The sequence below is a fragment of the Bombina bombina genome, chromosome 4 (assembly GCF_027579735.1).
Source record: "Bombina bombina isolate aBomBom1 chromosome 4, aBomBom1.pri, whole genome shotgun sequence".
Taxonomy (NCBI): Eukaryota; Metazoa; Chordata; class Amphibia; order Anura; family Bombinatoridae; genus Bombina; species Bombina bombina.
This window is the reverse complement of record NC_069502.1, coordinates 372,633,166-372,658,541: the sequence shown is the minus strand read 5'-3', so window position 1 is coordinate 372,658,541 and position 25,376 is coordinate 372,633,166. Positions and strand designations below refer to the sequence as shown.

General features: G+C 39.9%; 1 protein-coding gene across 1 annotated transcript in view; it reads right to left on the bottom strand.

Moving 5' to 3' along the window:
• Window positions 1-25,376, bottom strand: part of FNDC3B (fibronectin type III domain containing 3B) — a 546,318-nt gene that overhangs the window by 127,509 nt on the left and 393,433 nt on the right. The gene's annotated exons all lie outside the window — the stretch shown is intronic.

The window sequence follows — 25,376 nt, the reverse complement described above, 5'->3', positions numbered from 1 at the left end:
TATTTTCCATGTTGACATATTGCTCTTGACATTTTGGCAGTAAAGTATAAGTAAAGAAAAATTAATAGTTTACATTTTTAAATGTAACTGTAGTATGTTACATCAAATTGGTTTAATCTTAAAGGGAAGGGAAAGTCAAAAGTACATTTGCATGATTCATATAGAGCATGTAATTTTAAGACACAAATTCACTTCAACTATCAAATTGACCTTGTAGTCTTGGTATCTTTTGTTGAAAAAAGTGTACATATTCTATACTTCTGGGAGCTAGCTGGTAACTGGTAGCTACATATTTGTCTCTTGTCTTTGTCTCCCATGTGTTCAACTAGCTTCCAAGAATAGACAATTGCTACTCTGGAGCTGATTTTAATTGTGCGTTTAACCCCTGCAAAGGTATATTCAAACAAAAATGCTATAACACATTAGAGCATTTTTCTACTTTTATATCCCTTTAATAAAGAGAGTGCCTCTCTTTATAGTGGTTGGTTTATATTTTTGTGATTAATAAAAGTGTTGAGTGCTTTTAGCCTATTCCTTACTTTTTGATATACTGCATACTGTCTTCTGCATGTTGTATACATATAGAAAATGTTCCAGAAATAATGTATTTAAACATTTACATACAACTTTCATTTAACATTGTGTACCTTATATGGTTTATATTTTATGTTTAAAAGTTTGTCTTCCACTGTAATAAACCATCCTTTGGCATAAGAATTTTGCAGCACTATATAAATAACAGACTAATCTAGGAGTGGAAAACCTTTTAAAAATACATTTTTCTTTACAAATTTAAAATATTTTTCAACATGAAAAACTCAATACACATCACCTTTCAAGTGCTTCTTTTCTGGATTAAACAGACCTAGTTTGTCTAACGTCTCCTGTAAGGGCCGGTGTTCTATCAGATTTTGCTACATTATCAGAATTTGCATGCTCTGTATTACGTAATCGCACTCCACATATGTTAAAAAGGAATGTGTGGAATGTGATTATGTAATTAGCAGCATGCGCACTGATAAGGAAGTTGTCCTGACGGATTTTGCTCCTGGTAATAAATGCACGCATGCGCAGTTCAATCACTTGTCATGGTCGACAATAAAAGCGTGTCCTACACACATATTTATATATCATTTTTATATGGAATCTGTATTTATATCTTTTCTCAGTATCAATACAAACACATATATTTATATAAATATGTGTGTGGGGGGGGGGGGGGCACTTTCATCGATCACCATGACAAGTGATTGAACTGCGCATGAGAGCATTTATAGCCAGCAGCACAATACAACAGGACAACTTCCTTATCAGAATTTGCTACCTCTCAGCGCGCATGCTGCTGAATACATAAACGCTGTCCACACATTCCTTTTTAACATATGTGGAGGGCAATTACGTAATACAGATACAATTCTGATAAGATAGCAAAATCTGATAGAACACTGGATGATCAAAAACTCACCGGCATGTAGAGAAATCTCTCAAAATCTTTGAAGACTTTTTTTGAGCATTATAATGTAATGTACGTGTCTCCCCTTCAGATCCTGAACTCTGCAAATCTGGATAAACAACTCTCAAACTAAAATTTGCATTTAAATTTTTTTTTCGGGACCTTGCAGTACTGACTGATATCTTAAATAATCTCGCCAGAGTGGAGAGCTTTAGATCATCAGGCCCTAAATCCTTAATATCATTTATTCATTCATTTTGTAGTACATTTTATAGTTCTGCAATGCCTTTTTTTCAATAAATTGTCCTCATACCTGTATTCCATACTCAAGGGGAGGTCGTATCGGAGATTTCTACAGAGAAAGAACAAGGTTTTCTTGCCTTAAAGCCATGCTTCCTATTATACATGTTAACAACTAATTTGCCTTAGAACCTGCTGCCTGGCATTGAGTACCATTTTTTTATTATTATTTTTGTACACAAGAACTATGGAAAACCATGTATATAACATTTTACTTCAGTTTTGTCCTTCTAAGTAATAAGTAGCATGTTTCCTTTTACTTCCAGCCCCCTTTCCCATCTTTTTATATTTGCATATACTTTGTTGTATATATATAACCAATTATTCTCCTATAACCATAATCCCAATTCTATCTATTCTTAAATATTTATCATCTATCCACCACTTTAACAGCTGTCATGTAACAAAAATCTTACTCTGCATAACACTTTACATGATCTGTGAATATGCAACACTTGTAGATGCAAAGTTTCCCTAACTGACACTTGTAAGGGGTTAAAATAAGAGAACCGCTTTAAAGACAGCTGCAGGTACATAACGAAAAGCAATAGAACAATTAGTAGTAACCCTGATACTACTGTAGTGGTACTCAGCAATTTAATGTCCCTTTATTATTAATATCCCAGTATTATAAATAAAATAGGTTTTAAATTATGAAACATGTACTGTACAGCCCAAAAATACAATAATCTGAATGTTCATGTATCATTGCTGCTGATTAGTGCCTTCGCACATTTGTCTCTTGTGATTGGCTAACTGGATGTGTTCAGCTAGCTACTAGTAGTGCAATGCTGCACCTTCAGCAAAGAATAAGGAATAAAACAAATTTGATAATAGAAGTAAATTGTAAAGTTGTTTAAAATTGTATGTTCTATCCAAACCATGAAAGAAAAAATGTAAGCAGTTATCAAAATAAATAGTAGATAAGTCACCATGTATTACTTAAGTTGTGTGAATATATATATATATATATATATATATATATATATATATATATATATATATATATATATACATACATATATATACAGTATATAAACAAGTTCCCAGGAAAGGATGAGCACAGTCTTACAGATCCTCACAGCCGCCAGGGTGCACTTCAAAAATCAATTCAGAGTCCAATCAAGAAAAGGCACTCACTGGTCTTCATATAATAAAACATACCATTTATTGCATCAATAAAAAGGAGACATAACGTTTCAGTGTTTACCTAACACCTTTGTCAAATGTCACAAAATTGGTTCTATAATCAGAATCTAAAAACATATAACCCAGAGCACCTTCACCCGCCTTATATACTTACAAAATCTAGTAGCTTTGTTAAACCCCATCATAGTGATGTCCTCACGTATTGGCGTTAACATGCTGCATCATTACCAATCAGCTCCTACCAGGTTGTCATGACGACAGATACACGGAAGCGTCATGTACAACCCGATATGCTGATCGTCTAAAGTAGGACTGCATCACCAAGCCCTTCAGTCAGCAATCGAATACGCCCATTCGGATTATAAAAACAGAATTTATGTTTACCTGATAAATTACTTTCTCCAACGGTGTGTCCGGTCCACGGCGTCATCCTTACTTGTGGGATATTCTCTTCCCCAACAGGAAATGGCAAAGAGCCCAGCAAAGCTGGTCACATGATCCCTCCTAGGCTCCGCCTTCCCCAGTCATTCGACCGACGTAAAGGAGGAATATTTGCATAGGAGAAATCATATGATACCGTGGTGACTGTAGTTAGAGAAAATAAATCATCAGACCTGATTAAAAAACCAGGGCGGGCCGTGGACAGGACACACCGTTGGAGAAAGTAATTTATCAGGTAAACATAAATTCTGTTTTCTCCAACATAGGTGTGTCCGGTCCACGGCGTCATCCTTACTTGTGGGAACCAATACCAAAGCTTTAGGACACGGATGAAGGGAGGGAGCAAATCAGGTCACCTAGATGGAAGGCACCACGGCTTGCAAAACCTTTCTCCCAAAAATAGCCTCAGAAGAAGCAAAAGTATCAAATTTGTAAAATTTAGTAAAAGTGTGCAGTGAAGACCAAGTCGCTGCCTTACATATCTGATCAACAGAAGCCTCGTTCTTGAAGGCCCATGTGGAAGCCACGGCCCTAGTGGAATGAGCTGTGATTCTTTCAGGAGGCTGCCATCCGGCAGTCTCATAAGCCAATCTGATGATGCTTTTAAGCCAAAAAGAGAGAGAGGTAGAAGTTGCTTTTTGACCTCTCCTTTTACCAGAATAAACAACAAACAAGGAAGATGTTTGTATGAAATCCTTTGTAGCCTCTAAATAGGATTTTAGAGCACGAACTACATCCAAATTGTGCAACAAACGTTCCTTCTTTGAAACTGGATTCGGACACAAAGAAGGCACGACTATCTCCTGGTTAATATTTTTGTTAGAAACAACTTTCGGAAGAAAACCAGGTTTAGTACGCAAAACCACCTTATCTGCATGGAACACCAAATAAGGAGGAGAACACTGCAGAGCAGATAACTCTGAAACTCTTCTAGCAGAAGAAATTGCAACCAAAAACAAAACTTTCCAAGATAATAACTTGATATCAACGGAATGTAGGGGTTCAAACGGAACCCCCTGAAGAACTGAAAGAACTAAATTGAGACTCCAAGGAGGAGTCAAAGGTTTGTAAACAGGCTTGATTCTAACCAGAGCCTGAACAAAAGCTTGAACATCTGGCACAGCCGCCAGCTTTTTGTGAAGTAAAACAGATAAAGCAGAAATCTGTCCCTTCAAAGAACTTGCAGATAATCCTTTCTCCAAACCTTCTTGAAGAAAGGATAGAATCTTAGGAATTTTTATCTTGTTCCATGGGAATCCTTTAGATTCACACCAACAGATATATTTTTTCCATATTTTATGGTAGATTTTTCTAGTTACAGGCTTTCTGGCCTGAACAAGAGTATCAATGACAGAATCTGAGAACCCTCGCTTTGATAAAATCAAGCGTTCAATCTCCAAGCAGTCAGTTGGAGTGAGGCCAGATTCGGATGTTCGAACGGACCTTGAACAAGAAGGTCCTGTCTCAAAGGTAGCTTCCATGGTGGAGCCGATGACATATTCACCAGATCTGCATACCAAGTCCTGCGTGGCCACGCAGGAGCTATCAAGATCACCGATACCCTCTCCTGTTTGATCCTGGCTACCAGCCTGGGAATGAGAGGAAACGGTGGGAACACATAAGCTAGGTTGAAGCTCCAAGGTGCTACTAGTGCATCCACTAGAGTCGCCTTGGGATCCCTGGATCTGGACCCGTAGCAAGGAACCTTGAAGTTCTGACGAGACGCCATCAGATCCATGTCTGGAATGCCCCACAATTGAATTATTTGGGCAAAGATTTCCGGATGGAGTTCCCACTCCCCCGGATGAAATGTCTGACGACTCAGAAAATCCGCTTCCCAATTTTCCACTCCTGGGATGTGGATTGCAGACAAGTGGCAGGAGTGAGTCTCCGCCCATTGAATTATTTTGGTCACTTCTTCCATCGCCAGGGAACTCCTTGTTCCCCCCTGATGGTTGATATACGCAACAGTCGTCATGTTGTCTGATTGAAACCGTATGAATTTGGCCTTTGCTAGCTGAGGCCAAGCCTTGAGAGCATTGAATATCGCTCTCAGTTCCAGAATATTTATCGGGAGAAGAGATTCTTCCCGAGACCAAAGACCCTGAGCTTTCAGGGGTTCCCAGACCGCGCCCCCAGCCCACCAGACTTGCGTCGGTCGTGACAATGACCCACTCTGGTCTGCGGAAGCTCATCCCTTGTGACAGGTTGTCCAGGGTCAGCCACCAACGGAGTGAATCTCTGGTCCTCTGATCTACTTGTATCGTCGGAGACAAGTCTGTATAATCCCCATTCCACTGACTGAGCATGCACAGTTGTAATGGTCTTAGATGAATTCGCGCAAAAGGAACTATGTCCATTGCCGCGACCATCAAACCTATTACTTCCATGCACTGCGCTATGGAAGGAAGAAGAACAGAATGAAGTACTTGACAAGAGCTTAGAAGTTTTGATTTTCTGGCCTCTGTCAGAAAAATCCTCATTTCTAAGGAGTCTATTATTGTTCCCAAGAAGGGAACTCTTGTTGACGGAGATAGAGAACTTTTTTCTACGTTCACTTTCCACCCGTGAGATCTGAGAAAGGCCAGGACAATGTCCGTATGAGCCTTTGCTTGTGGTAGAGACGACGCTTGAATCAGTATGTCATCCAAGTAAGGTACTACTGCAATGCCCCTTGGTCTTAGCACCGCTAGAAGGGACCCTAGTACCTTTGTGAAAATTCTTGGAGCAGTGGCTAATCCGAATGGAAGTGCCACAAACTGGTAATGCTTGTCCAGAAAGGCGAACCTTAGGAACCGATGATGTTCCTTGTGGATAGGAATATGTAGATACGCATCCTTTAAATCCACCGTGGTCATGAATTGACCTTCCTGGATGGTAGGAAGAATTGTCCGAATGGTTTCCATTTTGAACGATGGAACCTTGAGAAATTTGTTTAGGATCTTGAGATCTAAGATTGGTCTGAATGTTCCCTCTTTTTTGGGAACTATGAACAGATTGGAGTAGAATCCCATCCCTTGTTCTCCTAATGGAACAGGATGAATCACTCCCATTTTTAACAGGTCTTCTACACAATGTAAGAATGCCTGTCTTTTTATGGGGTCTGAAGACAATTGAGACGTGTGGAACCTCCCCCTTGGGGGTAGCTCCTTGAATTCCAGAAGATAACCTTGGGAGACTATTTCTAGCGCCCAAGGATCTAGAACATCTCTTGCCCAAGCCTGAGCGAAGAGAGAAAGTCTGCCCCCCACCAGATCCGGTCCCGGATCGGGGGCCAACATCTCATGCTGTCTTGGTAGCAGTGGCAGGTTTCTTGGCCTGCTTACCTTTGTTCCAGCCTTGCATTGGCCTCCAGGCTGGCTTGGTTTGAGAAGTATTACCCTCTTGCTTAGAGGATGTAGAACTTGGGGCTGGTCCGTTTCTGCGAAAGGGACGAAAATTTGGTTTATTTTTAGCCTTAAAAGACCTATCCTGAGGAAGGGCGTGGCCCTTACCCCCAGTGATATCTGAAATAATCTCTTTCAAGTCAGGGCCAAACAGCGTTTTCCCCTTGAAAGGTATGTTAAGCAATTTGTTCTTGGAAGACGCATCCGCTGACCAAGATTTTAGCCAAAGCGCTCTGCGCGCCACAATAGCAAACCCCGAATTTTTCGCCGCTAATCTAGCCAATTGCAAAGTGGCGTCTAAAGTAAAAGAGTTAGCCAATTTAAGAGCATGAATTCTGTCCATAATCTCCTCATAAGAAGAATCTTTATTGAGCGACTTTTCTAGTTCATCGAACCAGAAACACGCTGCTGTAGTGACAGGAACAATGCATGAAATTGGTTGTAGAAGGTAACCTTGCTGAACAAACATCTTTTTAAGCAAACCCTCTAATTTTTTATCCATAGGATCTTTGAAAGCACAACTATCTTCTATAGGGATAGTAGTGCGTTTGTTTAGAGTAGAAACCGCCCCCTCGACCTTGGGGACTGTCTGCCATAAGTCCTTTCTGGGGTCGACCATAGGAAACAATTTCTTAAATATAGGGGGAGGGACAAAAGGTATGCCGGGCCTTTCCCATTCTTTGTTTACAATGTCCGCCACCCGCTTGGGTATAGGAAAAGCTTCTGGGGGCCCCGGGACCTCTAGGAACTTGTCCATCTTACATAATTTCTCTGGAATGACCAAATTGTCACAATCATCCAGAGTAGATAACACCTCCTTAAGCAGAGCGCGGAGATGTTCCAATTTAAATTTGAATGTAATCACATCAGGTTCAGCTTGTTGAGAAATTTTCCCTGAATCTGAAATTTCTCCCTCAGACAAAACCTCCCTGGCCCCCTCAGACTGGTGTAGGGGCATGTCAGAACCATTATCATCAGCGTCCTCATGCTCTTCGGTATTTTCTAAAACAGAGCAGTCGCGCTTTCGCTGATAAGTGGGCATTTTGGCTAAAATGTTTTTGATAGAATTATCCATTACAGCCGTTAATTGTTGCATAGTAAGGAGTATTGGCACACTAGATGTACTAGGGGCCTCCTGTGTGGGCAAGACTGGCGTAGACGAAGGAGGGGATGATGCAGTACCATGCTTACTCCCCTCACTTGAGGAATCATCTTGGGCATCATTTTCTCTAAATTTTTTGTCACATACATCACATCTATTTAAATGAGAAGGAACCTTGGCTTCCTCACATACAGAACATAGTCTATCTGATAGTTCAGACATGTTAAACAGGCATAAACTTGATAACAAAGTACAAAAAACGTTTTAAAATAAAACCGTTACTGTCACTTTAAATTTTAAACTGAACACACTTTATTACTGAATATGTGAAAAAGTATGAAGGAATTGTTCAAAATTCACCAAAATTTCACCACAGTGTCTTAAAGCCTTAAAAGTATTGCACACCAAATTTGAAAACTTTAACTCTTAAAATAACGGAACCGGAGCCGTTTTTATATTTAACCCCTATACAGTCCCTGGTATCTGCTTTGCTGAGACCCAACCAAGCCCAGAGGGGAATACGATACCAAATGACGCCTTCAGTAAGCTTTTTCTATGTATCTGAGCTCCTCACACATGCATCTGCATGCCTTGCTTCCCAAAAACAACTGCGCATTAGTGGCGCGAAAATGAGGCTCTGCCTATGATTAGAGAAGGCCCCCAGTGAAAAAGGTGTCCAATACAGTGCCTGCCGGTTATTTAACATAATTCCCAAGAATAAAATAACTCCTCAAAGCTATAAACTATTAAAAATGCTTATAAATCAATCGTTTTAGCCCAGAAAAATGTCTACCAGTCTTTAAAGCCCTTGTGAAGCCCTTTATTCTTATTTAATAAAAATGGCTTACCGGATCCCATAGGGAAAATGACAGCTTCCAGCATTACCAAGTCTTGTTAGAAATGTGTCATACCTCAAGCAGCAAAAGTCTGCTCACTGTTTCCCCCAACTGAAGTTAATTCCTCTCAACAGTCCTGTGTGGAAACAGCCATCGATTTTAGTAACGGTTGCTAAAATCATTTTCCTCTTACAAACAGAAATCTTCATCCCTTTTCTGTTTCAGAGTAAATAGTACATACCAGCACTATTTTAAAATAACAAACTCTTGATTGAAGAATAAAAACTACATTTAAACACCAAAAAACTCTAAGCCATCTCCGTGGAGATGTTGCCTGTACAACGGCAAAGAGAATGACTGGGGAAGGCGGAGCCTAGGAGGGATCATGTGACCAGCTTTGCTGGGCTCTTTGCCATTTCCTGTTGGGGAAGAGAATATCCCACAAGTAAGGATGACGCCGTGGACCGGACACACCTATGTTGGAGAAATAGCAAGTGTCAAACGACATGTAACGCCCATGGATCATTAACAGACAGCTCATATGATGAGCTAATGTTTTACACCATTCATCATGTCACTTGCTATAAATTACTGAGGACACAAGGATGTCAGCCCATATAAAGAATCCCTATCCCTATTATATACAATTTTTAAAACATATGTAAATTTATTATTTGTATCATATACAGAGACTATGGGGAACCTGCACCTACCCCCATATGTACATCAAATTATACTTCCTTCATGCGTAAAAGAGTATTGGTAGAAACCCGTGGATACCCACTAGAATGAGTATTCATGTGGATCTATAATGGGTTGTTCACCCTTTCGAATGAAGTCATCAGTGTGTCAGTCCAGTATTAATTACTTGGTGTAAAATGGTCTGAAATCAAGAAAGGTATTCAGCCGCCTCGGTACTAGAGTGTCCAGTATGTGAATCCATTTAGTCTCTATTTGTAGTAATTTCTTGGCTCTATTACCACCTCTAGCTAGAGGAGGAACATGATCAATTAACATTGACCCAAGGCTGTACACACTATGGTTATGTCTAGCAAAGTGAAGTGCCACTGGTTGTTCCGTGTCCCCCTTTATTAAGGCCTCATGAATGGCACACCGGTGGTTTGCCAACCATCTTTCCAATATACACCAAGGAACTGGGGCAAATAAGCATGTATATAACATGCGTACTTGTGCATGTGAGTCTGTGGCAAATTGTATACCACTTATTGTTATGAGGATTTTGAAATGACTGACCCCTCAACATGCTGTTGCACGTCACACAACTTCTGAATGTAAAGAATCCCTTCTTTGAGGTCTTAAACCAAGTGTCCTTTTGATAACACTGGGTGGGATCAGTTTTCACCAACAAATCCTTCAGATTATCCGCTCTCCGGTTTACCATCCTTGATGGCTTCATCCTTGAAATGGTAGGGATGGATCGGATTCCAAAAGGGACCAATGCTGTTGTACCGACTTCCTTAACACACCACACATAGGGGTCTATGTAGTGACAAGATTTAACTGTTGGGTGCCTTCACTAGAATTTGTGAGATTCCTTCCCACTGGGGCACCTAGTAATCTATCCTTTGCGGCCCAAACCATCTCACCTCTATAGCCTCTAGTCACCAGTTTGTCCTCCATTTCTGCAAGCTGCATCATCATAGTGGGTACCTCACTGTTGTTTTGAATGACTCTCGTGAGTTGTGAGGTGATAATCCCCTTTTTTTGATGCCTGGGATGGAAGCTTCTGGCTTTCAATAAGGAATTCCGATCCGTTGGCTTAGTATACAAAGGTGTGCCAAAATAGCAACCATCACAGGCATCAACCTTATATACATTCAAATCCAAAAAATTTATAATTGAATTACTGTACTCCAACTTAAATCTTATGGGACAGTCCATGGAGTTCAAGCATGACACCCACTCTTCAAGCTCAATAGAGCTACCCCCCACACCAAAAACACATCATCGATGTAGTGTACATAGTATCTGATGTGAGGGTGAGTAAATGGTTTCATGGCTACTTGTTCGTACCATGCCATGTAAAGATTTGCATAAGTGGGTGCCATATTTGAACCCACCAACACACATCCATCTATTAAAAGCTTCACATAAATGCTATGTCACGATGTGAAACAAACTCAGCCCTATGTCACTTACCCGAATTTGAGTAAGGAAGAACTAATTGCTATCTAGGATTTGAGTAATGATAGTAGTATTATAATTTGCCTGGCAGACAAGGGGGTATCTATTGTTATACAAGACTATTCTAACTATAGGAATGAGGCTTTAAGACTATTTGCAGACACTACGGTATATATTAAATTAAGGGGGAATCAGATAACAGCCTTTAACAAAAATATTGATGAATACCTTAATAGGGGCCTTGAATCAGGGATACTAACAGAACAAGAAGTAGCGTTCTTAACAACTAATTACCCCAAGACTCCCATACTAGACCTGTTACCAAAAGTGCATAAGACCCTTAAAGACCCCCCTGGTAGACCTGTTGTGTCTGCCAGGGATTCCTTATTGTCTAGTCTAGCAATCTATATAGATTTCTTTCTGCAGCTAGTAGTTAAGGGAACACCTGCAAATTTACAGGATTCACCAAGTTTAATTACAATATTGAGAGAATATGATAGGCTATCGACCAGTGATATCCTTGTTACCATGGATGTGGACAGCCTATACACCTCCATTCCTCATGAGGGAGGTGCCGTGGCTGTCAGGTCCATGGTAACTGGGAATCCTCTATATGAAGGACCCCCACATTTAATTTCTTTGCAAGTTGTTGACCATTTGTCTGGAAAATATTTTTTTTAAGTTTGAGAAGGATTTTTATTTACAGATTTCTGGGACAGCCATGGGTTAGAACATGGCACCCACTTAGGCAAATCTTTACATGGCATGGTACGAACAAGTAGCCATTTACTCACCCCCACATCAGATACTATGCACGCTACACAAATGATGCTAAGTTTACACAAAAAGTAGGGGGAGAAAAGTTGTGTTAAACAGGTTATTCAATTACGGCCAGATAACGAGTTTTGCGGTATGAGGGGTGCAGTGTTAACTTGCACATTATTCTCACCGCTCACTTACCTACAGCGCTGGTATTACAGGTTTTTATAAACCCGGCATTAAAAGGCAAGAAGTGAGTGTAGAGCAAAATTGTGCTCCATACCATACTCCAATAGCAGCACTGCTTAAGTCAGCAGTGAGCTGGTTGTACGTGCTCATGCACGATTTCCCCATAGACATCAATGGGGAGAGCCGGCTGAGAAAAAGCCTAACACCTGTAATAAAGCAGCGTAAAGCTCCATAACGCAGCCCCATTGATTCCTATGGGGAAACTCATTTTATGTTTACACCCAACATCCTAACATGAACCCGAGTCTAAACACCCCTAATCTTACACTTATTAACCCCTAATCTGCTGCCCCCGACATCGCAGACACCTACATTATATTTATTAACCCCTAATCTGCCGCTCCGGACATTGCCGCCACCTACATTATACTTATGAACCCCTAATCTGCTGCCCCCAACATCGCCGACACCTACATAATGTTATTAACCCCTAATCTGCAGCCCCCAACGTCGCCGCCACTATAATAAAACCGCCGTACTCCCGCATCGCAAACACTAGTTAAATATTATTAACCCCTAATCTGCCGCCCCTAACATCGCTGCTACCTACCTACATTAATTAACCCCTAATCTGCCGCCCCAATGTCGCCGCCACTATATTATATTTATTAACCCCTAAATCTAAATCTAACCCTAACACCCCCTAAATTCATTATAATTTTAATAAATCTAAATACAAATTACTATCATTACCTAAATAATTCCTATTTAAAACTAAATACTTACCTGTAAAATAAACCCTAAGCTAGCTACAATATAACTAATAGTTACATTTTATCTAGCTTAGGGTTTATTTTTATTTTACAGGCAAGTTTGTATTTATTTTAACTAGGTAGAATAGTTACTAAATAGTTATTAACTATTTAATAACTACCTAGCTAAAATAAAAACAAATTGACCTGTAAAATAAAATCTAACCTAAGATACACTAACACCTAACACTACACTACAATTAAATAAATTACCTAAATTAAATACAATTAACTAAATTAAATTTAATTAGCTAAATCACAAAAAAAACAAACACTAAATTACAGAAAACAAAAATCAAATTACACCGAATCTAATAGCCCTATCAAAATAAAAAAGCCCACCCAAAATAAAAAAAACCTAGCCTAAACTAAACTACCAATAGCCCTTAAAAGGGCCTTTTGCGGGGCATTGCCCCAAAAAAATCAGCTCTTTAACCTGTAAAAAAAAATACAAACAACACCCCCAACAGTAAAACCCACCACCCACACAACCGACCCCCCAAATAAAACCCTAAGCTCCCCATTGCCCTGAAAAGGGCATTTGGATGGGCATTGCCCTTAAAAGGGCATTTAGCTCTATTGCGGCCCAAAGCCCTAACCTAAAAATAAAACCCACCCAATACACCCTTAAAAAATCCTAACACTAACCCCCAAAGATTCACTTACCGGGAGAAGTCTTCATCCAAGCGACAAGATGTCCTCAACGAAGCCAGCAGAAGTGGTCCTCCAGACGGGCAGAAGTCTTCATCCAGACGGCATCTTCTATATTCATCCTTCCAACGCGGAGCGGCTCCTCTTCTTACGACGTCTTCTTCTGGAATGAAGGTACCTTTAAGTGACGTCATCCAAGATGGCGTCCCTTAGATTCCGATTGGCTGATAGAATTCTATCAGCCAATCGGAATTAAGGTTGAAAAAATCCTATTGGCTGATGCAATCATCCAATAGGATTGAACTTCAATCCTATTGGCTGATCCAATCAGCCAATAGGATTGAGTTTGCTTTCTATTGGCTGATTGGAACAGCCAATAGAATGCGAGCTCAATCCTATTGGCTGATTGGATCAGCCAACAGGATTTAACTTCAATCCTATTGGCTGATCCAATCAGTATATAGGATTGAGTTTGCATTCTATTTGCTGATTGGAACAGCCAATAGAATGCAAGCTCAATCCTATTGGCTGATTGGATCAACCAATAGGATTTTTTCAACCTTAATTCAGATTGGCTGATAGAATTCTATCAGCCAATCGGAATCTAAGGGACGCCATCTTGGATGACTTCACTTAAAGGTATCTTCATTCCAGAAGACAACGTCGTAAGAAGAGGATGCTCCGCGCCGGATGTCTTGAAGATGGAGCCGCTCCACGTCGGAAGGATGAAGATAGAAGAAGCCGCCTGGATGAAGACTTCTGCCCGTCTGGAGGACCACTTCTGCCGGCTTCGTTGAGGACATCTTGCAGCTTGGATGAAGACTTCTCCCAGTAAGTGAATGTTCAGGGGTTAGTGTTAGGATTTTTTAAGGGTGTATTGAGTGGGTTTTATTTTTAAGTTAGGGCTTTGGGCCGCAATAGAGCTAAATGCCCATTTAAGGGCAATGCCCATCCAAATGCCCTTTTCAGGGTAATGGGGAGCTTAGTTTTTTTAGTTAGGCTTTTATTTGGGGGGTTGGTTGTGTGGGTGTTGGGTTTTACTGTTGGGGGGATTGTTTGTATTTTTTTTTTCACAAGTAAAAGAGCTGATTTCTTTGGGGCAATGCCCCGCAAAAGGCCCTTTTAAGGGCTATTGGTAGTTTAGTTTAGGCTAGGGTTTTTTTTTTATTTTGGGTGGGCGCTTTTTTATATTTTGATAGGGCTATTAGATTAGGTGTAATTAGTTTAAAGATCTTGTAATTTGTTTTTTATTTTCTGTAATTTAGTGGGGTCTTTTTTGTGATTTAGCTAATTTAATTTAGTTAATTGTATTTAATTTAGGTAATTTATTTAATTGTAGTGTAGTGTTAGTGTAACTTATGTTAGGTTTTATTTTACAGGTCAGTTTGTATTTATTTTAACTAGGTAGTTATTAAATAGTTAATAACTATTTAGTAACTATTCTACCTAGTTAAAATAAATACAAACTTGCCTGTAAAATAAAAATAAACCCTAAGCTAGCTACAATGTAACTATTAGTTATATTGTAGCTAGCTTCTGGTTTATTTTATAGGTAAGTATTTAGTTTTAAATAGGAATTATTTAGGTAATGATAGTAATTTTTATTTAGATTTATTTAAATTATATTTAAGTTAGGGGGAGTTAGGGTTAGACTTAGATTTAGGGGTTAATATATTTAATATAGTGGCGGCGACGTTGGGGGCGGCAGATTAGGGGTTAATAAATGTAGGTAGGTGGCGGCGACGTTGGGGCGGCAGATTAGGGGTTAATAATATATAACGAATGTTTGCGAGGCGGGAGTGCGGCGGTTTAGGGGTTAATATGCTTATTCTAGTGGCGGCAATGTCGGGAGCGGCAGATTAGGGGTTAATAATTTAATTTTAGTGTTTGCGATGCGGGAGGGCCTCGATTTAGGGGTTAATAGGTAGTTTATGGTGTTAGTGTACTTTTTAACACTTTAGTTAAGAGTTTTATGCTACAGCGTTATAGCATAAAACTCATAACTACTGACTTTAAAATGCGGTACGAATCTTGACGGGATAGGCTGTACCGCTCACTTTTTGGCCTCCCAGGACAAGCTCGTAATACCGGCGCTATGGAAGTCCCATCGAAAAAAGATTGATTTGCAGTAAGGCCAAAAAAGTGTACGGTGCCCCTAAATCTTCAAGACTCGTAATACCAGCGGGAGTAAAAAAGCAGTGTTATGACTCATAACGCAAGACTCGTAATCTAGCCGTTATTTTGCTGCTCTTTAATATGCTGTAAATTGTGTCATCACAATAATTGTGGCAATAAAAAATTTAACCTGTTGCAGATGCCCAAACTTAAGACAGATAACAACTAGAAACCTAATTGTAAATAAGTATACAACTTAGTGAAATAAGTTAGGCTCTGCAAATAAATTATTTCTGAACTCTGCAGAACTGATATGAGTTACAAAGAATATTATTCCATACCATTCATACTGTTAATCTTTATTGAAATAACTAGGAATAATCATTCATACATAAGTTTAGGCTAAATTAAAAACACTTAAACCAGGAGGTAATATTCACAAGTCTCGTAAGGTAATATACTGATGTCATCAGCCCGCAAATTAATATGAAAGATAAACTAAGCCCTTACAATCCGAGGGCTGCATTAAGATTACTCTTATATTTATTACTGCTGTGCTGAGATTAATATAAGTAAATAGTAACAGAGATTAGTTTTTACATAATCCTGGTAAACTAATTAAAAAACAAAAGGAGAGCCAAAGCAGCTCCTAGGTACACCTAGGAGCTGCTTTGGCTCTCCTTTTGTTTTTTTAATTACCTTACCAGGATTATGTAAAAACTAGTCTCTGTTACTCCCCTTCCTCAGACAAAAAAAAAAACCTTTTTTGTCTGAGGAAGGGGAATGTGTCCCCGAAACGTCACACTTTAAGGATTAAATTCACTTATTAAAAGTCCAGCAAGTGCCTCCTTCTATCCTTATATTTAACCGTTGGCACCCTGGCAGTTGGAATTGGGGTGAGAGTGCTCTCTCTTAACATTATATATATATATATATATATATATATATATATATATATATATATATATACACACATATACTATATATATATAAATATAAATACATACATACATATACACTCACCGGCCACTTTATTAGGTACACCTGTTCAATTGCTTGGTAACAAATGGAAGCAACTCAATGCATTTAGGCATCTAGACATGGTAAAGGTGACTTTGCTGAAGTTCAAACCCAGCATCAGAATAGGGAAGAAAGGGGATTTAAGTGACTTTGAACGTGGCATGGTTGTTGGTGCCAGAGTATTTAAAAAACTGACGATCTACTTGGATTTTCACGCACAACCATCTCTAGGGTTTACAGAGAATGGTCTGAAAAAGAGAAAATATCCAGTGAATGACAATGCCTTGTTGATGTCAGAGGAGAATGGGCAGACTGGTTAAAGATGATAGAAAGGCATACAGTAACTTAAATAACCACTCGTTACAACCAAGGTATGTAGAATACCATCTCTGAATGCACAACACATTGAACTTTGAAACAAATGGGCTATAGCAGCAGAAGACCACACCGGGTGCCACTCCTGTCAGCTAAGAACAGGAAACTGAGGCTACAATTTGCACAGGCTCACCAAAATTGGACAATAGAAGATTGTAAAAAAGTTGCTTGATGAGTCTCGATTACAGCTGTGCCATTCAGATGGTAGGGTCAGAATTTGGTGTAAACAACATGAAAGTATGGATCCATCCTGCCTTTTATAAACGGTTCAGGCTGGTGGTGATGGTGTAAGGGATATTTTCTTGGCACACTTTGGGTCCCTTAGTACCAATTGAGCATTGTTTAAATGCCACGGCCTACCTGAGTATTGTTGCTGGCCATGTCCATCCCTTGATTACTACAGTGTACCTATCTTCTGATGGCTACTTCCAGCAGGATAATGCACCATGTCACAAAGCTCAAATCATCTCAAACTGGTTTCTCGAACATGACAATGAGTTCACTGTACTCCAATGGCTTCCACAGTCACCAGATCTCAATCCAATAGAGCACCTTTGGGATGTGGTGGAACGGGAGATTCACATCATGGATGTGCAACCGACAAATCTGCAGCAACTGCGTGATGCTGCTATCATGTAAATATGGACCAAAATATCTGAGGAATGTTTCCAAAACCTTGTTGAATCTATGCCACAAAGAATTAAGGCAGTTTTGAAGGGAAAAGGGGGTCCAATCCGGTACTAGCAAGGTGTACATAATAAAGTGGCCGGTGAGTGTCTATACACACACCACTAAACCCCAAGCTAAAAGCCAATCATTTTTGAGTGGTTACACACACTCTGCTAAATAGCAACACTTTAAACGGGTTAGTATGTCATAGAAAAAGGTAAAAAACAAAACCAATGCAAAAAACATAATTTATGCTTACCTGATAAATTCCTTTCTTCTGTAGTGTGATCAGTCCACGGGTCATCATTACTTCTGGGATATTACTCCTCCCCAACAGGAAGTGCAAGAGGATTCACCCAGCAGAGCTGCATATAGCTCCTCCCCTCTACGTCACTCCCAGTCATTCGACCAAGGACCAACAAGAAAGGAAAAGCCAAGGGTGAAGTGGTGACTGGAGTATAAATCAAAAAATATTTACCTGCCTTAAAAACAGGGCGGGCCGTGGACTGATCACACTACAGAAGAAAGGAATTTATCAGGTAAGCATAAATTATGTTTTCTTCTGTTAAGTGTGATCAGTCCACGGGTCATCATTACTTCTGGGATACCAATACCAAAGCAAAAGTACACGGATGACGGGAGGGATAGGCAGGCTCTTTATACAGAAGGAACCACTGCCTGAAGAACCTTTCTCCCAAAAATAGCCTCCAATGAAGCAAAAGTGTCAAATTTGTAAAATTTGGAAAAAGTATGAAGCGAAGACCAAGTTGCAGCCTTGCAAATCTGTTCAACAGAGGCCTCATTCTTGAAGGCCCAAGTGGAAGCCACAGCTCTAGTAGAATGAGCTGTAATTCTTTCAGGAGGCTGCTGTCCAGCAGTCTCATAAGCTAAACGAATTATGCTACGAAGCCAAAAAGAAAGAGAGGTAGCGGAAGCTTTTTGACCTCTCCTCTGCCCAGAGTAAATGACAAACAGAGAAGACGTTTGTCGAAATTCCTTAGTTGCCTGTAAGTAAAATTTTAGAGCACGGACTACATCCAGGTTGTGCAGTAGACGTTCCTTCTTTGAAGAAGGATTTGGGCATAAGGAAGGAACAACAATCTCTTGATTGATATTCCTGTTAGTAACTACCTTAGGTAAGAACCCAGGTTTAGTACGCAGGACTACCTTATCCGAATGAAAAATCAAATAAGGAGAATCACAATGTAAGGCTGATAATTCAGAGACTCTTCGAGCCGAGGAAATAGCCATTAAAAATAGAACTTTCCAAGATAACAACTTTATATCAATGGAATGAAGGGGTTCAAACGGAACGTCCTGTAAAACATTAAGAACAAGGTTTAAACTCCATGGTGGAGCAACAGTTTTAAACACAGGCTTAATTCTGGCCAAAGCCTGACAAAAAGCCTGGACGTCAGGAACTTCTGACAGACGTTTGTGTAACAGAATGGACAGAGCTGAGATCTGTCCCTTTAATGAACTAGCAGATAAACCCTTTTCTAAACCTTCTTGTAGAAAAGACAATATCCTAGGAATCCTAACCTTACTCCAAGAGTAACCTTTGGATTCACACCAATATAGGTATTTACGCCATATCTTATGGTAAATCTTTCTGGTAACAGGTTTCCTAGCCTGTATTAAGGTATCAATAACTGACTCAGAAAATCCACGTCTTGATAAAATCAAGCGTTCAATTTCCAAGCAGTCAGCTTCAGAGAAGTTAGATTTTGATGTTTGAAGGGACCCTGTATCAGAAGGTCCTGTTTCAGAGGTAGAGACCAAGGTGGACAGGATGACATGTCCACCAGGTCTGCATACCAAGTCCTGCGTGGCCACGCAGGTGCTATTAGAATCACTGATGCTCTCTCTTGTTTGATTCTGGCAATCAATCGAGGAAGCAACGGGAAGGGTGGAAACACGTAAGCCATCCTGAAGTCCCAAGGTGCTGTCAGAGCATCTATCAGGACTGCTCCTGGATCCCTGGATCTGGACCCGTAACGAGGAAGCTTGGCGTTCTGTCGAGACGCCATGAGATCTATCTCTGGTTTGCCCCAACGTCGAAGTATTTGGGCAAAGACCTCCGGATGAAGTTCCCACTCCCCCGGATGAAAAGTCTGACGACTTAAGAAATCCGCCTCCCAGTTCTCCACTCCCGGGATGTGGATTGCTGACAGGTGGCAAGAGTGAGACTCTGCCCAGCAAATTATCTTTGATACTTCCATCATAGCTAGGGAGCTTCTTGTCCCTCCCTGATGGTTGATGTAAGCTACAGTCGTGATGTTGTCCGACTGAAACCTGATGAACCCCCGAGTTGTCAACTGGGGCCAAGCCAGGAGGGCATTGAGAACTGCTCTCAATTCCAGAATGTTTATTGGCAGGAGACTCTCCTCCTGACTCCATTGTCCCTGAGCCTTCAGAGAATTCCAGACGGCACCCCAACCTAGAAGGCTGGCGTCTGTTGTTACAATTGTCCAGTCTGGTCTGCTGAATGGCATCCCTCTGGACAGATGTGGCCGAGAAAGCCACCATAGAAGAGAATTTCTGGTCTCTTGATCCAGATTCAGAGAAGGGGATAAGTCTGAGTAATCCCCATTCCACTGACTTAGCATGCACAGTTGCAGTGGTCTGAGGTGTAAGCGTGCAAAGGGTACTATGTCCATTGCCGCTACCATTAAGCCGATTACCTCCATGCATTGAGCCACTGACGGGTGTTGAATGGAATGAAGGGTGCGGCAAGCACTTTGAAGTCTTGTTAGCCTGTCCTCTGTCAGGTAAATCTTCATTTCTACAGAATCTATAAGAGTCCCCAGGAAGGGAACTCTTGTGAGTGGAACGAGTGAACTTTTCTTTTCGTTCACCTTCCATCCATGTGACCTTAGAAATGCCAGCACTAACTCTGTATGAGACTTGGCAGTTTGAAAGCTTGAAGCTTGTATCAGAATGTCGTCTAGGTATGGAGCTACCGAGATTCCCCGCGGTCTTAGTACCGCCAGAAGAGCACCCAGAACCTTTGTGAAGATTCTTGGAGCTGTAGCCAATCCGAATGGAAGAGCCACAAACTGGTAATGCCTGTCTAGGAAGGCAAACCTTAGGTACCGATAATGATCTTTGTGAATCGGTATGTGAAGGTAAGCATCTTTTAAATCTACAGTGGTCATGTATTGACCCTCTTGGATCATAGGTAAAATTGTCCGAATAGTCTCCATCTTGAACGATGGAACTCTTAGGAATTTGTTTAGGATCTTTAAGTCCAGGATTGGTCTGAAAGTTCCCTCTTTTTTGGGAACCACAAACAGATTTGAGTAAAACCCCTGTCCCTGTTCCGATCGTGGAACTGGATGGATTACTCCCATTAACAAGAGCTCTTGTACGCAGCGTAGAAACGCCTCTTTCTTTGTCTGGATTGTTGACAATCTTGACAGATGAAATCTCTCTCTTGGAGGAGAGTATTTGAAGTCCAGAAGGTATCCCTGAGATATTATCTCTAGCGCCCAGGGATCCTGAACATCTCTTGCCCAAGCCTGGGCGAAGAGAGAAAGTCTGCCCCCCACTAGATCCGATCCCGGATCGGGGGCCCTCAATTCATGCTGTTTTAGGGGCAGCAGCAGGTTTCCTAGTCTGCTTGCCCTTGTTCCAGGACTGGTTAGGTTTCCAGCCTTGTCTGTAGCGAGCAACAGCTCCTTCCTGTTTTGGTGCAGAGGAAGTTGATGCTGCTCCTGCTTTGAAATTACGAAAGGAACGAAAATTAGACTGTCTAGTCTTGGCTTTGGCTTTGTCCTGAGGCAGGGCATGGCCTTTACCTCCTGTAATGTCAGCGATAATCTCTTTCAACCCGGGCCCGAATAAGGTCTGCCCTTTGAAAGGTATATTAAGCAATTTAGACTTAGAAGTAACATCAGCTGACCAGGATTTTAGCCACAGCGCCCTGCGTGCCTGAATGGCGAATCCTGAATTTTTCGCCGTAAGTTTAGTAAGATGTACTACGGCCTCCGAAATGAATGAATTAGCTAGTTTAAGGACTCTAAGCCTGTCCGTAATGTCGTCCAGAGTAGCTGAACCAATGTTCTCTTCCAGAGACTCAATCCAGAATGCCGCTGCAGCCGTGATCGGCGCAATGCATGCAAGGGGTTGCAATATAAAACCTTGTTGAACAAACATTTTCTTAAGGTAACCCTCTAACTTTTTATCCATTGGATCTGAAAAAGCACAGCTATCCTCCACCGGGATAGTGGTACGCTTAGCTAAGGTAGAAACTGCTCCCTCCACCTTAGGGACCGTTTGCCATAAGTCCCTTGTGGTGGCGTCTATTGGAAACATTTTTCTAAATATCGGAGGGGGTGAGAACGGCACACCGGGTCTATCCCACTCCTTAGTAACAATTTCAGTAAGTCTCTTAGGTATAGGAAAAACCTCAGTACTCGTCGGTACCGCAAAATATTTATCCAACCTACACATTTTCTCTGGTATTGCAACTGTGTTACAATCATTCAGAGCCGCTAACACCTCCCCTAGTAATACACGGAGGTTTTCCAGTTTAAATTTAAAATTTGAAATATCTGAATCCAGTCTGTTTGGATCAGAACCGTCACCCACAGAATGAAGTTCTCCGTCCTCATGTTCTGCCACCTGTGACGCAGTGTCTGACATGGCCCTAATATTATCAGCGCACTCTGTTCTCACCCCAGAGTGATCACGCTTACCTCTTAGTTCTGGTAATTTAGCCAAAACCTCAGTCATAACAGTAGCCATATCCTGTAATGTGATTTGTAATGGCCGCCCAGATGTACTCGGCGCTATAATATCACGCACCTCCCTCTGAGCGGGAGATGTAGGTACTGACACGTGAAGCGAGTTAGTCGGCATAACTCTCCCCTCGTTGTTTGGTGAAATTTGTTCAATTTGTACAGATTGACTTTTATTTAAAGTAGCATCAATACAGTTAGTACATAAATTTCTATTGGGCTCCACTTTGGCATTGCAACAAATGACACAGGTATCATCCTCTGAATCAGACATGTTTAACACACTAGCAAATAAACTTGCAACTTGGAAATACAATTCAATTAGAATAATATTAAAATGTACTGTGCCTTTAAGAAGCACAGAAGATCTATGACAGTTGAAAATTAATAAATTGAAACAGTTATAGCCTCAATCCTTGTAAACAACACAACTTTAGCAAAGGTTTAATCCCATTAGCAAAGATAACAAATTCTGAAAGCAGGAAACAAATTACAGAATAAACGTTTTTTATCTCAGTCAAACTATAATTCTCACAGCTCTGCTGAGAGAAATTACCTCCCTCAAAATAAGTTTTGAAGACCCCTGAGCTCTGTAGAGATGAACCGGATCATGCAGGGAATACAATGAGTTGCTGACTGAAATATTTGATGCATAGAAAAAGCGCCAAAAAACGGCCCCTCCCCCTCACACACAGCAGTGAGGGAGAACAGAAACTGTCAGAAAAACAGATTAAGCAACTGCCAAGTGGAAAAATAGTGCCCAAACATTTATTCACACAGTACCTCAGCAAATGAAAACGATTTTACATTCCAGCAAAAACGTTAAACATAATCTCTAGTTATTAAACAGCTTTATGTATTTCTTACAGTGTAATTCTAGTGAAGTACCATTCCCCAGAATACTGAAGTGTAAAGTATACATACATGACATTATATCGGTATGGCAGGATTTTCTCATCAATTCCATTGTCAGAAAATAAAAACTGCTACATACCTCTATGCAGATTCATCTGCCCGCTGTCCCCTGATCTGAAGTTTACCTCACTCCTCAGATGGCCGAGAACAGCAATATGATCTTAACTACTCCGGCTAAAATCATAGCAAAACTCTGGTAGATTCTTCTTCAAACTCTGCCAGAGAGGTAATAACACACTCCGGTGCTATTTTAAAATAACAAACTTTTGATTGAAGATATAAAACTAAGTATAATCACCATAGTCCTCTCACACATCCTATCTAGTCGTTGGGTGCAAGAGAATGACTGGGAGTGACGTAGAGGGGAGGAGCTATATGCAGCTCTGCTGGGTGAATCCTCTTGCACTTCCTGTTGGGGAGGAGTAATATCCCAGAAGTAATGATGACCCGTGGACTGATCACACTTAACAGAAGAAACGTCAAATTCTGGTCGTGTTTTTTTTTAGTATAATGGGTGAGAACAACACATATGGATGGCAACTTAACAAATCTTAATTACAATAGTGCTTCCTACAGTCTCAGAGCTATATATTTATGTGGGCTGCTAAAGATCTAGAAAGAAATGTCTTCTCAAAGAAGATTGTAAATGTAGCTCTATGCATTAGTTTATCCCATTACTGTGTAAGCCATTTTGCAGCTATGCTACAATCCCCTGGGAATAAGCTAACAATGAATCTGTAAAGGTTTTGTTCCCTAAGTAATGACAAAAAGATGTAAATTAATACAATCAAATACGACTGTGTCACCAGTTATGTAGTTTCTTATTTTTAATAGCTATATTTGTGAAGAAGCTACATCATTATAATTCATTCTTTAGCAATCATCATGTTAAATTGTGCAACAAAGATCTATTCTTGTCAAAGTAAAAAGTAATATTAATATATAAAGATTCAAATGTGCAATTGTATCACTACTCGCTATAGCAGGCGGTATTCTTCTGTGTTGTATTATTACCTGATATCTCTTATCCCCTCTATTAATTTTCTAAAGCATTATATGCTCATTTACTTCAAATTATGTGCAACCTTGATCTGTGTTATCTTTATACAAAAGTTGTGTTCTCGCACATTACTTTTATCTAATAATGATGACATAATTCAGTATTTTTAAGAAAAAAATAGAAAGACAATGCATGAAAGGGTAATATTCTAATAGTCCTTTATGCAAGGGGTAGTGAATTTATGCTCTTAGGCTCTTCGTTCCATCAAATCTAGGAAAAAATAATTTTATATATATATATATATATATATATATATATATATATATATATATATATATATATATATATATATAAGAAAATCAAGAAAGGCACTCTCCGTATTAATCACCAAACTTCTTTACTCAGGTGAACTTACCTGAGTAAAGAAGTTTGGTGATTAATACGGAGAGTGCCTTTCTTGATTTTCTTATATTATATATTTAAATTGCACCCCGGAGGTTGCAGGATAATAGCGAGTGTGGGATCCCTTCTAAATATTATATATATATATATATATATATATATATATATATATATATATATATATATATATATATATATATATATATATTAAAATGTTCACACTGGATTTTTGAAACACAGCGGTTTCTTTACAACATGATGTTTTGGGGGTTTCCCCCTTCCTCAGAAAAACCAAAAGGGAAATAAAACAAATAGACTTTTAAACCTATAGCCCCACCCCCTGTGTAAAAAAATGACAAGTGGTTGCTATGGCAACCATTTGTGTATATTCACCAGTCAAATAAACAAAAGGTGTACAAGGAAAATGGTGTACAAAATAAAATAATACCCCATAATTCACTTAAAGCAATACAGTGTATAAACAATATATTTTAGTCCATCATGGGACACATGATGTGTAAGAACATTCCCATATTAACAATCGTTAATTAGACATAATATGAAATATGTCAAATGGCAGTTGCAAAAGGGAGCATAGCATTCCCCACAGCTACTGGTCCTAAGCACAATGACAACTAACTTGTAGCTAACCAATATTAGCTTATTTGTCAACCTCCACTGTTTTACTAAAATCCAGAAAGTTTACAAAGAATGCTATTGGTGGTATCATCCTACACCAACAGTAAAAATTGCACATTGCTCTTTCAACAGAGTAGAATACAGAACCTGATGGTGAAGTATCTCTTTCCAAGGAAAAATAATAAATAATGTTATCAGACTTTTAGGATTTAAACTGTATGTAAAAATTTGTGCCATATGTTATACCTTCGCTCAGTGGATCTAAATAAATGGTTT